At 34.7% G+C, this 14,201-nt stretch overlaps 1 long non-coding RNA gene and 1 other non-coding gene across 2 annotated transcripts in view; one reads left to right on the forward strand and one right to left on the reverse strand.

Moving 5' to 3' along the window:
• Positions 1-4,320, reverse strand: part of LOC140981838 (uncharacterized) — a 6,672-nt gene extending 2,352 nt beyond the window's left edge. Inside the window, exons 1-3 of the long non-coding RNA XR_012176142.1 lie at positions 3,928-4,320; positions 3,573-3,674; positions 3,419-3,472 (exon numbers count right to left, since the gene is read on the reverse strand). This is a non-coding gene — a long non-coding RNA (uncharacterized lncRNA). The remainder of the gene's footprint in view (positions 1-3,418; positions 3,473-3,572; positions 3,675-3,927) is intronic.
• A 2,447-nt stretch (positions 4,321-6,767) lies between these two features.
• TRNAS-GCU (transfer RNA serine (anticodon GCU)) lies at positions 6,768-6,849 on the forward strand. Its single transcript has one exon. It is a non-coding gene; the product is annotated as a tRNA-Ser (tRNA).
• The last annotated feature ends 7,352 nt before the right edge of the window (positions 6,850-14,201 follow it).

Consider the following 14,201-nt stretch of genomic DNA (forward strand, 5'->3'; position numbering starts at 1 on the left):
TTTTAAACGCACGATTTTACGTTGACAAATCGAAGAACGAGACGAGAAGACGTTGGCTTGAAAAACTTGAAGAACCTTGATGCTTTTCCCCTTGAATTTTTGAACACTTTCTCTTCAAAACATGATGTGTGTGCCGTGTATTATTGTTGAAAGGAGGAGTTTGATTTGTGTTGGAGAAGTGGGCGAGAGTTTGTGGGGGAAGTTAGGGGAAAATTACATTTTAAATACTTAATTATTTTACTAACAAGGCTTAGGCCTATTAGGGGTTTAATTAGGCCCATTAGTCTTTAATTAAAATACTAAAAATAGTTTTGTTTAAATAAATTTGTGAATTTATTAGCCGGGTTGCCAAAAAGCTCGCATTTTTGTTGAAAATCCAACACCGATAAAAATTACGTCCCGGCATATAAAATCACCTCAAAACCCCATATTTTCAAAAATAATAAAAAGCATAACCCATATTTTAAATAATTAAAAACAATTATTTAATAAAATCATTTTCTATTTTTCAGTCATCGGTCTCCGTTCCTCGATCGCAACTCGAATATCCTTAAAAAATACATTTTAATGCAACAATGTAGAAAAATATATTTTAAACATGCAATCATGCACAACATAATTAATTAATGCAATTAAAACAATTAAATAAAATACAAGGAATTTAATAACTTGCGCGCATGTGGTTTACGTGAACCTTAAAATTTTCGGGGCGTTACAGATAAAGTTCTTGATTATGCTTTAATACAAATGAGTCGTAATTCGATGTTGAAACTCATTTGTAAACACTGCATATTCTAAATTCGTTCCTAGTCGATTCAGCCGCTTAAAACATGGATAAAGGTCGCTTGAGCTTGAGACTAGCATCTGTGATGTTGTGTACTGTGCTTCTTGGTAGGGGCATAGAGATGTCCAAACATGCAGATGGGTAGTCATATCTTGATTATACCGAACAACCCTCCCTCGGACTTTCCAAGTTGTTATCATTCATCGAGAGGATAAGTCCGTGGTTATGATCGTACACCATTAATCCTTACGACCCGGAACAACACTGAGGCTCTATATGCTAGGGCTGTGCTTTGACTCGTTTACCGGCTCCAGGAGTGTCATCAGGTGGCGAGGTTGGGTACAGTTGCGACACTTATAGGAGCTAGTGCATTGTAGTCGAGGATTCACTGCTCACCTACGGGTGTGGATATCCTATGTGATCTGAAGTAATAATAGTGCATGGAATCTCTGGCCAGAGTATGAGATGTACGTTGGAGAAGGAGTTTTCCAGATAGTACACGCGATGCCACTATTATATGTGTCACATAATTATCGAATTAATATGCAACCCTCGATGAACCAACGGTTGCAGATTCGATCGGGATATATGAGATAAAGGGACTGTACTGTACGTTAATCATAATCGACTGGTTCTTGTAGACTATTAGTGATACCTAGGGGATCATGGGGCGATGCTACTAGACGTTCTTACCATGATCCGATGGGTGCAATCAGAAATAAGTTCTGACATTCTTGATCAAGGTGTTGATGAAAATAATGGGGCTAACTAGGGTAAGCCCGAATAAGAATAAATGTTATTCTGAATCATAAGGAGTTGTGAACCTACGACTAGCTGTATCCCTGAACCATTGAGGGTCACACAAGTACTGGATCGTTTGTTCCCGTTGAGAGAATAAATTCAAGGAGTTGAATTTATAAAATTTGAGAATTTAATTTATTAAACTCAAATGTTGAGTTTATTAAATATTAAATTTTGGAGGTGATAAAATTCAAGGAGTTGAATTTACAATTTATATAATAAATTCAAATGTTGAATTTATAATGAATTTAATTTATTAAACAGAAAATTTGGGTTTATTAAATATTAAATTAAAATTGGTGGGAAGTTTGTTTAATAGGCTTATAGGATTACAAGTCCAACATACTAAATAATTAAAGTTTTTAATGGACTTTGATTAATTAATTAAACTAGTTGGACTAGCCCAATTAATTAATCAAGCTCATTAATGTTAATTAAATGAGCCCAATTATTATATTATGGTAATTGGGCCATGGATGTTTTATTTGAAGTGGAAGACCTAAAAACCTAGCCTCCATAGACTCTCCATTCTTGAAACTCACGAAAATTCCCTCTCCAAGAAGCACGAAATAATTTTTTGAATCTTTAATTTACTTAATTAATTTGATTAATTAAGTAAAGTAATGTTTAGAAATAATAATAAGGATTTGATCCTTATTTGATGTGAAGCACATCCGAGAGCCTTAACAAGAAAATTTCAGAATTTTCGGCTCTTCCCAAGGATAATTGTTATTGCTCTCAAAAGGGTTTTTGAACCATTTTGTGTTTTTGATCTCAAACGCAAAACATCTTCTAATTTTCTAGTGCAAATTAGAAGAGGAACAAATAATCCGGCCGTAGACCTGATTCGAAGTTTAAAGAAGGAGATTGATGAAAGTTCGTAGGGATTTACAACAAGATTTACGTTCGCTAACACCGGCGTAGTTGGTGCCAAGTGAATTAATTCACTAAAGGTATATTCTTTAAACTCCCTATCTATGGTTATTTATTAAAATCATACGAGTGTCCAAATATATCTTGAATGTCAAGATCAAAAATTTTAAAACTTCCGCTGCGTTTGGGCACGTAGAAAACCGAGATCCAACACAAACTTCACCCAAAATGATATATGATAATGGAAAGCTTTACGATTAAATGATTTATGATTACAAGCTTATTTTCAATAAAAATTTGATTTTCGTGCATGTGCCTGTATATGTATTATTTGTTACTCATGGTTAGAATGTGTTGAGTCATTAGACTCACTAAGTTTGGATGGTTGTAGGTGAGGATGATATTGAGGGAGGTGTGACGCTTGAGTGGATCGAATCCGGCAGTACACTCCATATGGACACTTATTTTCGCATTAACTTGATAGTTGAAGTTTTGAAATAAAAATTTTGAGAATGATTTATTTAGAGATTTTTATGTTTTATTTTGAAGTTTAGTTTTGATCCTGTTAAAGATTGACATAAGATTTTTGTTAATTGACGACTTAGAGATTTTTATGCACTTAAGATTTTTAAATGTTAAATTAATTTGTGGATTTTTGAAATATTGAGTTATGCAAGTTTTGACTTTTACAAAAAAAAAAAAATTAGTAAGATTTCAAAGTTAAAAAGTAGATGACGTTTCAACAAGTGGATAGTAACCCCATCGATTCAGCACCTGTTGAGACGGGAGGAGTGAAAAAATAAGGAAGCATTCCACTGCTTTTTCAAGAAATTGAAAAAAGGCCAGAAGTGTAGAGCAGCTAAACAGCAAAAAAATACAGTCTGTTTCTTTTAATAGATGGGATTTTTCTTCCCTTGTTTCTGGATGTTCTATTCATAGGAGGAAAAGAAAAATGAAAACCTTCATATCTGGCTGGGCATCTGATTGGCTTGCCCATTACATTCCAACCGCCATCTGGAACAACAAATTCCACATTAATGTGAATTCAATCCACCAACAAAACACGATCTGAGAAGAATGCACAAGTAAAAGAATGATGCAGATTATTACATACACGAGTTGTGTTGTTTAACATGCGTATCACTTGAAAATAGGTGATGCCGTTGAAAAGAATTGCGCCCCAGAGAGGAGCATAAATTGTTATAAAGTGAACCGCCTGCAGGGGAAAAAGAGAGAGAGAGAGAAGAATTGCTCACATCAGTACTAGTGAATTGCAAGTGTCCGACTACGATACTGTTTTGGGCTTAGTTCACATTGAATGATAAAAGTATTTAAATTCATAAAAAGTCATAATTAACAAAGAGTACATGGTGGACCATAAACTTCCATGGTTTTGATTGGCCAAAAAGGTATAATATCAGCCATAACTCTTTGTTAAAACAGAGCAATAAAGCCATCTTTATACTTGCCTTTCCTCTGTTTGTGCCCAACACCATGTGCCTATACGACTTATATGACCGTGACCGCCGTCATTGCCAATAGAGCGTATTACTGTCAAGACAACCGAGGTTCCTGAATTATTTGTTTAGGCATCGAATTAAGAACAAGAAGAAGAGAAAAGCATGAAAGGGAGTTTAACCAACGATGAAGAGCATCACTTTTATTGGATTCTAAGGAAAAGCCAAATAAGGTTGGCTACCAAGAGCAGCATACCCCACGCATACAAATGAAACATTGGCTCCAAATCCTCGACATCAGTTTTAATTCTAACAAATGTGCGGTGTAGAGTGAATGCAATTGTAGTTGTCCATAGGAAAGAAGCCACGCAGAAAAAGTGTGTTGTGTAGCCTTGGGCATAACAAAAGAGTTGGATGGGCCAATTAAAAAAGTAGGAGTGAGATATAAAGAATTTAAGAAAAAAAGACTCTGATTTTTTTAAAAAAAAAACAAGGAGTTGACTTATGATTATTATATTAACTGTAATTAAAATTTTCAACTTAATTAATTCTCCACCCAAAGAGTTGGTCGACCAATACTTGGTCGACCAAGATTAATTTTCTTGGTCCACCAAAATTTTTTTGGTCGACCAAGAATTCATCTTAGTCGACCCATAATTACATGGTGTGTCACGCTTGTTTTTTTTATATTAATTTTTGTTTATTCTAATTATCTTATTCTTTTAGTTTTTGTTGAAATCGAAAATTAAAAATATCAATACAATGTCCAATAATTAAAAGATCATTACAATGTCTAATGATTATAAAACATATTACAAGAACTCAGATACAAAAACAATAATTGGGTCGACCCAAACTTGGTCCATGTTGGGTCGACCAATTTAAATCTTTGATAGACCCAAGCAAAAGATTAGCAGGGTCGACCAAGCAATTTAGGCCCAAATTGCTTGGTCGACTAAAGCAATTTGGGTAGACCAAAATTGCTTTGGTCGACCACAAAGCAATTTGGGTAGACCAAAGCAATTTGGGACCCAAGCAACACCAAAATTTTGGTCGACCCAAAGGCAAAGCAACAAGGGTCGACCCAAAAACAACAAGATCTACTTTGTGTTGATCCAGTTAAATATGTGATTCATATGTTAAAACATGTAACATAGTTGTGAAATTGTGATTCATATGTGAAAACATGTAACATAGTTGGTTGTGAAATTGTGATTCACATGTTAAAACATGTAAAATAGTTGTGAAATTGTGATTCATATGTTAAAACATATAACATAATTGTGAAATTGTGGCTCATATGTCAAAACACATGTAACATAATTGTGAAATTGTGACTCATATGTCATAACATGTAACATAATCATGTAACACTATAGAACATACTTGGGAAATTATGTTTTTCATATGTTAAAAACATGCAACATTGATCAAAATTATATAATTATCCGTCAAAATTAAGTAATTATCGATCATATTTGTCAAATGTATGGATTCATGTGTTAGAAAAATGGTCGACCCAAAAGCAACCATGGTCAACCTAGAAACAACATGGGTCGACCCAGAGATCAACAGGGTCGACCCAGGAATCATCATGGTCGACCCAAAATCGACCCAGAAATCACTCTGGTCGACCAAAAAACTGACCAGCAACAAAATTTCACCATAAATACTGAAATCGAAATTAAAAAAATCAATACAATGTCCAATCAAATACAAAAACAAGCACTAAATCAACTCAAATTTAATCGATGTTAGGTAGACCAAAATTTTAGGTAGAGTCTATCCAACATTTTGCTTGAGTCGACCAAAGTATTATTTGGGTCGACCAAAGATCTTTTCTTTGGTCGTGGTTTGGTCTACCCAAAAATGGGTAGACCAAATTGGGTAGAGTTGCTTGGGTCGATCCAAGCATAAGACCATAATTTTGTCGATTTTGCTGGTCTACCCAAAATTTGGTCGACCTTTTTCTTTTCCAAGTGAGTCGAAGAAACAGAAACAATAAATCGAAATAAATGTTTATATTATCAGATTTTTGTCAATCATTTGTCCGATTGAGTTTGTTTAGATTTGATCTGCGCCGAAAATTGTCGGGAAAGGAAATATGATCGGAAAAGAAATGGAAGGAGATCGACGGAAGAGAAATCTAGTTTGGAGTCGACTGAATGAGATGGATGAAATTAATATTAAAAATTTAAATTAATGATATGTTTACACTTAAACATAGGGATATTTATGTAAATTGACTTAGGAATCTTTTTTTTAAAATAAGTTAGAACCCAGTACCTTTTCCTAAATTTCCATGGATGGATCCCTTAATACAACAAGGTGTAAAGAAAGAAGAGAAAAATGTTAATTTCCCATTGCATAGAAATGAGTGGAGGTGAGAGCTGATCACATTCGAAACACACATACCCAATGATGCCGAAGAAACTGCAGAACATGTCCTGCAATCCCAAATTTTCAGTTCGACAAGCCATCTTTCCCTTTAACCTAAATTTGTTTGGTAAAACGTAAAACACTTACGGAAAGTGCGAGGAAGAAAACAAGCTTGAAGGAGAACTTGCGAAGCTCTTTAAATATAAATAACAGAGAACTATGAATCCGGAGCTGTTCAGAGATAGACTACAGGCGCCTGAGTTGATCGCCGTCAGAATTCCTCGTTCCGACACCGTTAAATTACCCAATACTGCCTGTACGGTGGCCATTTCACTATCCTCCCTTACAAGATTTCTAATCAACGTCGGCAATCATATCTTGATCCATGAAATCCAGCACCAGCAATCCATTTTTCTGGGTTGAGATTAATATTAAAATATTTATATAAAACACAACGCGGCAATGGCAATTGGGTCGCTTTGGCCGAGTGGTTAAGGCGTGTGCCTGCTAAGTACATGGGTTTTCCCCGCGAGAGTTCGAATCTCTCAGGCGACGGACAACTTTTTTATAATAATATCCATAAACTTTTCTGGATGAGTTGTATGTTTCAGACCAGCGATTGGGCACATATTTGTTTTCTAATGTTTTGATTTAGTTTAGCAAGATAATTTTTAATAGTTATAAAATATGAAGATTTAAACATATTCTCTTGTAAAATAAAATAGAATAAAATATAAATTATAACACAAAAAATGTAAATATGATAAGAACTGAGAGGGTGCTTTTCGGAGCAGTCTTTTGGCAGCTTGGGGAGGACGGCGATCAGCCGGTGAGATGGTGAATCGCTGGAGGGTCTGTCGGTCAGCGGTGATGAGATGGCCGTGGTCCCGTGGCTGATGGTAGGGAGGAGAAGAAAGGTATGAGTATGTTGGTGGTGGAGTTTTAGGTTATTTTTGTTCTCCAAAACAAAAACGTGGATCTGATCTTTCAAAGGAAGCCTGCGCGTGGTTGCACAGAAATGTCCCGCATGCACGTGTCTATTTTTGTAATTCTCTTGGGAAATTGATCAGTTTATCAGTGAATTGATTAATTCGTGTGGATAAAGTAATAAGGATCTTGACTTGTCTAATTGCCAGTAAGTTAATTTTACTTGATATTCCAGACATCAAAATGATAAATAGCAATTTCAATATTAGTTTAGGTTCTAACTATTATTTAACTTCAGGGAATTGACTGATTGCTTTCTCAAAACTATGCGGATCAAATATGTTGATCTACGTTCATTGAATATGTCATACCTGCACAACTTAGACATATTTGGGAATGGAGCATCTTGCCAACCGTTGTAAATCAATGCAAAAGCTGAAACTTTTCCGCAACCGGTTCAGGTTTTTGTTAAGTTTCTGTTTTATTGTGCCCACTTCATGCAAATCTGGTTTGGTTTAACATGGCATTGGATTCTTGTTTGATTTTTAGTGTTACAATACAATCAACATTTTATTTAATGAAATCTTATATTTGATTATGTAGTACACATTGATCTCATATTGAACTTATCTCGACTTAATCATTTTAGCATGTATTACTTCTTTTAGAAGTGTTATATCTAAAGCTACAGGAAAATTTATGTTTAGAAGTATCACTCGCGCCTCGCTTCCTGAATATAAATGACTTTTTAGGAATCAAAATTAGAACAAGATATCTTAGATGAAAAGTTTTCATGTGCAGACCTTATTCTCTTTCTGAATGATTGTTGGTGGCGCACAAATCTTTTCCTAGTCTTTCCCGACCAGTAAAGAATGTTGGATCAATTTTATTTATATGGGCTTACATGTGAATAATTATGCGTTGTGGGTTGTCTATTAAGTTAAGTTCAAAATAAAGTGATCAAGTAAGGTTTAGGGTTATTGGGCTTTAATATATCTAATTAGTGTAATTTCTGTTTTATGATGGGCTAAAACATAAATATTAAAAGATAATGATAAACATTATCTATATATATGAGTCATGGTCCCCATATCACGCTCTGTCACGTTCTCTATTCTCTTCCTCATTTAGAAAATAGTTTATAAGAGAAAACTAAAGGTTTCTCTCAAGGAAAGAGCGCGTCAATCTGAAAGATCAAGACACGTTCTAAAGAATTCAGGATTATTGCTTCAGGTACGCTTCCGCTTAAGTTTTCAGTCAAATTCTTAATGATTTAGTATGATGGATTCTGCGGTTTATAGGTTTTCCCCAATAAGTGGTTCAGAGTCACTCTTGCTTGAATCATTGAGATTTGTTTAATGTTTTTTGATATTATATGGATCCAGATCTGGAAAATAAAATTTTGTTTAAAAATTTTCTGATATGGTTTTAGATCTGGAAAACCTTTTGATATGGTTTCAGATCTAAAAAATGGCAAAAACTTGTGTGAGACGGTCTCACGGGTCGTATTTGTGAGACGGATCTCTTATTTAGGTCATCCATGAAAAAGTATTACTTTTTATGCTAAGAGTATTACTTTTTGTTGTGAATATGGGTAGGGTTGACCCGTCTCACAGATTAGGATCCGTGAGACGGTCTCACATGAGACCCACTCCTAAAAAATTATTGATATGGTTTTAGATCTGAAAAATATTTTGGACGAAAACCAAATTTTTTAAATTTCTAGTTTTGGTAAAAATGATTTGGTTGAAAATTTTAAGGATTTGATATAAGATTTCGATTTCCCTTCCAGTTTTGTTCATCAAAATATTTTAGAGAAAAATTGAAAAAAAAGGTATGGATCCGGATCAGACCATACGGATTCGGGTCGACCCGTACTGAATTTCAGATTTTTTTTTAAAAAAAATACCTTTTTCGGTTTAAGGTTAAATATTCAATTGTTCAAATAATGATAAGTTTATATGTATTTTTTTAAATAAATGAATTGAAGTAAAATGTCGCAAAAGGGACCCCTTCTATGAAAATTAATTTTATTTTGAAATACAAAAAGATTTTGGTATATGTGATCTATATGAATATTAATCGTCCTAAAGAAAAGTTGTTATTTGACATGATAGTTCTATCAATGTTTGATTGTTTGCACAAGGATATCACTTACAAGTTAATCTTTTGTCCAAAGATGAAACATTAATGGAGTGCTCGATATTCTATTTATGAGGTTTACATTATTTGAATTTATTGATTATTTTATTTAGATTGTTCAGATTTGACTCCTGCAAATATTCATTCCAACATAAATTCTATTCATATGTTAAATGGCTCAAAATTTTTAAATAATGGCAAGAGAACTTATGGATAGTTCTCGGAGTAATGGATTTGGACCTTCTCTGATTAAAAGAGGGAGTTTGAAATGTGGGAGAGGTAGAATCGTATGTGTATGATGATTATGAAAAGGGCCATTCCAGAAACATTCAAGGGCACAATGTCTAGTGACATTGCTGGGGCTAAGGCTTTCCTTCAGGACCTTGAAAAGAGGTTTGCTAAAAGTGAAAAGTCTGAAATTGGTACAATTTTGGTAAGCCTCGTTTCAATGAGATACAGGTGTAAGGGCAACATCAAGGAGTACATTATAGAAATGTCTCATCTTGCTTCAAGGTTGAAAGTACTAAAGCGTGACCTCTCTGAGGACTGGCTGTTGCATCTAGTTTTGATATCTCTTTCTTTCTAGTTTAACCAGTTCAAGGTGAGCTATAACTGTCAGAAAGAGACTTGGTCTCTGAATGAGCTCATCTCACACTGTGTTCAGGAAGAGGAAATGTTGAACCAAGACAAGACAGAATGTACTCATTATGCCTCTACCTCGAAAGATAAAGGAAAGAAAAGGAAGGATAAAGAAGCTGCAGATACACAACCTCCGAAAAAATTACAGAAGAATCCTAGTGATTCTCAAATTTCTGGTGGTTTTTTCTGTGGCAGTGATGGGTATATGAAGAAACAATGTAGTAATTATCACGCTTGGCGTGCTAAAAAAGGTATGCTTCTGAATATGGTTTGTTCTGAGGTTAATTTAACTTCAGTGCCTAGACACACGTGGTGTATAGATTCTGGTGCAACAACTCGCATCAGTGTGTCTATGTAGGGTTGTCGTGATTTCCGAAAACCAAGTAATACTGAAAGATTCATCTACGTTGGTGACGACAACAAAGTTGAAGTTGAGACAATAGGAAAATTTAGATTATTGTTAAAGACTAGAATATATTTGGATCTTTATGAAATATTTGTTGTACCATCTTTTAGACGAAATTTGATATCCATTTCTGCACTGGAAAAATTTGGTTATTCTTGTTCTTATGAAAATGGAATATTCAATTTGTTTCTCGATTCAAAATTGATTGGTTCTGGTTCTTTATCAGGTTACGATAATATTTATTCTTTGGATGTTATTGCTTCATTTAATGAATCTCTGCAACCAAGTAGAGGCACTAAAATAAAATTAACCAGTAAGAATTCAGCTGCATTATGGCACAAAAGATTGGGTCATATATCTGAAAATGGAATAAGGAGACTTGTGTCAGATGAAATTCTTGAATTTCACTTCCTTCCTTGTCAAAGTGGTCAGTGGCAGGGCTATCTTTGAGAAATCAGCGATGAAACGACGATAGTAACCTGCCAAACCAAGAAAACTACGCACCTCAGAGACCGTAGTGGGAATTTGCCATTGCTATATTGCTTCAATCTTCGATGGATCCACTGCAATCCCATCCTTTGATACAATATGGCCTAAAAAAATAACTTGATCCAACCAAAATTCACACTTCTTTAACTTTGCATACAACTGCTTGTCCCTCAACTGCTGCAACAGTGTACTCAAATGCTCCTGGTGCAGCTCTCGAGTCTTAGAATATATTAGGATATCATCAATGAATACAATAACAAAACTGTCCAAATATGGTTTGAACACTCTGTTCATCAGATCCACAAAGACAGATGGAGCATTAGTTAACCCAAAAGACATCACAAAAAACTCATAATGACCATACCTAGTCCTGAAAGCAGTCTTTGGTAGCTTCTCTAACCTTCAACTGGTGATAACCGGAACGTAGATCAACCTTTGAAAATACTGAAGCCCCTTGCAATTGATCAAAGAGATCATCAATCCTTGGTAATGGATATTTGTTCTTGATTGTCACTTTGTTGATCTCTCTATAATCAATGCATAATCTCAAAGAACCTTCCTTATTCTTCACAAAAAGAACCGGGGCTACCCACGGTGAAGAACTGGGTCTAATAAATCTTTTATTCAAAAGTTCCTGTAATTGATCTTTGAGCTCCTTCATTTCTGTCGGTGCCATTCTATAAGGAGGCTTTGAAATAGGAGTTGTGCCAGGAACTACATCAATAACATACTCGACCTCTCTATCAGGTGGTAAACTAGGCACTTCATCTACAAATACATCTGAAAAATCCCTCACCACTTCAATCTCATCTATATTCACTTTCACATTTTTGTTCACATCCACCACCGAAGCCAAAAACCCAAAACATCTTTTCCAAAACATTTTACGAGCTTTCATACAAGAAATAAAAGGAAGAACCAGCAAAGTACCTGAACTGACTATTAATCCTCCTTCTTTTCCGTCTATTGAAAATCTCACTGTCTTTGCAACACAATCAATAACTGCAAGGTGAGTCGATAACCAATCCATACCCAATATCACATCAAAGGAAACCATGGGCAACAATCAAATCAGCAAACACTGTTCTTTCATTAACTTGCACAGAATAAGCACGAACAACACTGGTTGGACAAATCTCATCTCCTGATGGTAATAATATACTATATTGGATATCATGATAAGATGGAGTAATACCCAAAGATCTCATAAATATTTTAGACATAAATGAATGAATAGCTCCAGTATCATTCAATGTAATAGCTACTTTGCCCGAAATTAAAATAGTACTTGAGATCACAGAAGAATCAGGATTTATACCTTCCTTTGTCATGGTAAAGATGCGTCCTTGTACTTTTCCTTTCCCAGATATCTGAGGACAATTCTTAGCAATATGTCCGGTAGTTCCACACTTAAAGAATTTGTTACTACCCACCAAGCATTCACCTTTGTGATGTTTGCCACACTTTTGACACAATGGTTTATCTACTGCAGGAGATGTAGGGGTAACAATAGGAGCTTTGGCCCGATGTCCCTCCTTCCCTTTTCCTTTAAATCCTCCCTTCCAACCTTGACTTGAACCATGGCTCTTAGGTGGAAAACTTTGTCTTCTCAATTGCCTCTCAACCTCAATCTCCTTCTCATCCTGTTTTGCCATCAGTGCTTTCTCCACAATTTTTTTGTATGTTGTAACTTTGGACATCCTTACATCTCGCTTGATTTCTGCTCTTAAACCCTTCAAGAAGTACTCACCCTTTTTTGTATCATCTTTGGAAATGTAAGGAGCAAACTGACAGCCCTCTTCAAATTTAAGAATGTAATCATTCACATTCATACTTCCGTGTTTCAATTCCAAAAATTCTTTCACCTTCTTTGTCCTGACAGATTTAGAAAAATATTTGTCGAAGAAAAGATCCTTGAATTCTGGCCACTTCAAGGTTTGAATGTTCACAGTCACTTTGGTCGCTTCCTACCAAGTCTTTGCTGCATTAGTAAGAAGAAAAACAACACAACTAACTCTGTCATTCTCTTCAAATTTCAGATAATCAAAGATAGCCTCAACAGCCTTAATCCATTCCATAGCAATCAACGGATATGAAATTCCAGAGAACTGGTGGCTTCATCTTCCTAAACTTTTCATAAGATTTCTCTGTACTAGCCTCTTGTCTTACCTGACCTCTACCTCTCCCTTGCACTAGGTTGTGCAAACTCAATAACTGTTGATTCTGTTCACCATGAATTTTCGCTTGTTCTTTCAACAATTTACCAAATTCATCAACCACTTTCGATGATGAACTATCCCCGTCATCACTAGCTTTCTGCTTAGGAGGCATAGTCCTATATTGCATCTCAGTTTAAAACTCATTTCAACTCATAATTATAACATAAGCTTACTTATCAAATCATTACATAATATTAATGCAGGAAGAAACATACCGAAGTGTCGATAGCAGAGGAAATCATATGCCAAATCATTGGTCCAAAAGAACGTTGCTCTGATACCACTCAATGTAACACCTTTGACTCAATAAAATGAAGATATAAACTTTTATGCGGAAGCTTAACTAGAATTGGAGAAAATATGCATTTTAAAAATTTTCGACATAATTTACCTATAATTTAAACACATCAACCTACCACAATCAAAGCTCTTTAAACCAACAATCCAACTTAAATTCATACAATCCTTCCATACATTTTTAAAGTTTTAATAAAAGATATCATATACATGCATAACAAAATATATCTTGTTTCTGTCCAAAATCTTTCAACATAGCAAAGAGCATTCATCTCCAAAACTTGGCATATATAATTTCCATCTGTTGCGACAACTCCGCCAAAATTAATCTTTAGGACCTGCATCCCATAAACATAATTTAAATGAGTTTATAAAACTCAGCAAGTAGACATCATACTAAAAAATACATATATCATAGCAAAATCAAAGAATCCATAATCTTTCTTTTAAAAATTATATGCCATCATTCAATAAAACCATAGATAAAAATCATATTATAAGATGGCATTCATTTCTTTTCTTTATCTGTATTGGCAATGATAGTTATCAGTCATTGGTATACATGTACTTTTCAGTCAAATCAGTCATGTACATGTTCTTTCTTTGATCAATATCAGTCATGTGGGTTTAGAATTACCAAAGGTAACACAACTATACCATTTAACTATCAAGCCATAATAATATTCATTGAAACCATTCATCAAACACATGGTGTGCATATAAAACATTAAGCTCCTCCTTCATTTCAATGACATAGAAACCATTTATTTTCCTTTTCAATCAATACA

The sequence above is a fragment of the Primulina huaijiensis genome, chromosome 7 (assembly GCF_012295235.1).
Source record: "Primulina huaijiensis isolate GDHJ02 chromosome 7, ASM1229523v2, whole genome shotgun sequence".
NCBI lineage: Eukaryota > Viridiplantae > Streptophyta > Magnoliopsida > Lamiales > Gesneriaceae > Primulina > Primulina huaijiensis.